Source organism: Nicotiana tomentosiformis, chromosome 8 (genome assembly GCF_000390325.3).
Source record: "Nicotiana tomentosiformis chromosome 8, ASM39032v3, whole genome shotgun sequence".
In the NCBI taxonomy this organism is placed as follows: Eukaryota; Viridiplantae; Streptophyta; class Magnoliopsida; order Solanales; family Solanaceae; genus Nicotiana; species Nicotiana tomentosiformis.
The window spans coordinates 114764004-114764923 of NC_090819.1; the positions used below are offsets into that span (position 1 = coordinate 114764004).

A 920-nucleotide genomic window follows, 5' to 3' on the forward strand; every position below is an offset into this window, starting at 1 on the left:
ATTGAATGCGAAGGGTCAGAAGCCAGGATAAATTTCAAGGCATAGACCCCGAACCTGATAGAACGTTTCATAGGAGGTTGAGGGAAGCAAGAGACACAAATAATCTTCAGGAACTTGTTCAATTTCCTATGAACATGGCAGAGGAGCAACATATGGTTGTTCAGGAGGTGGCGATGCCCAGCATTGCTCATGTCACCTCCAACATTGTGAAGCCCAGAATCACTAGGCACTTTGAGCTGAAACAGAGCATGATCAAGCTACTTCATGAGAATCGGCAGTTTATGGGTCTTACACACGAGGATCCACAACAGCATATCCTAAACTTCTTGGAGATTAGTGGTACTTACATTACTAACAGAGTCACTCCAGACTATATGAGGCTCACACTTTTTCCATTCTCTCTGTTGGGCGAAGCAAAGCGATGGCTGAAGGCAGAAACAGCTATTTCTATTACATTATGGAATGATCTGGCAAGGTTTTTCCCTTTGGGCAAAACTGCAAAGATCATAAGTGAGATAAACTCCTTCAAACAGAAAGCGGGGGAGACTTTATACTCAGCTTGGGAGAGGTTCAAGGGGTGGCTCAGAGACTGTCCTCATCACAATCAAACAAACGAAGTGTTAGCTCACACTTTCATAAAAGGTTTGCATCTAGAGACAAATATTATGGTAGATGATGCAGCTGGAGGTCAAGTGTTGGAGAAAAGATTTGATGATATATATGCGTTATTGAACAAATTCTCCAAAAGCAATCCTGATTGGCAAGAGGGATGGGCAGACACACAGTGCAAAAATTTGCAGGGGTTCTTGAGTTAGATGTCATCTCTACATTATCAACGCAGATTTCCATATTGACCAACCAAGTCAATCAGATGACCTTGGTCATTAACAAGAAACAATCCCAGCCAGTGCAATAGTTTC

The 920-nt window shown here is 42.5% G+C and overlaps 1 non-coding gene across 1 annotated transcript; it reads right to left on the reverse strand.

Moving 5' to 3' along the window:
* Window positions 1–500: 500 nt before the first annotated feature.
* Window positions 501–605, reverse strand: LOC117274920 (small nucleolar RNA R71). Its single transcript, XR_004505078.1, has one exon. It is a non-coding gene; the product is annotated as a small nucleolar RNA R71 (small nucleolar RNA).
* Window positions 606–920: the final 315 nt, after the last annotated feature.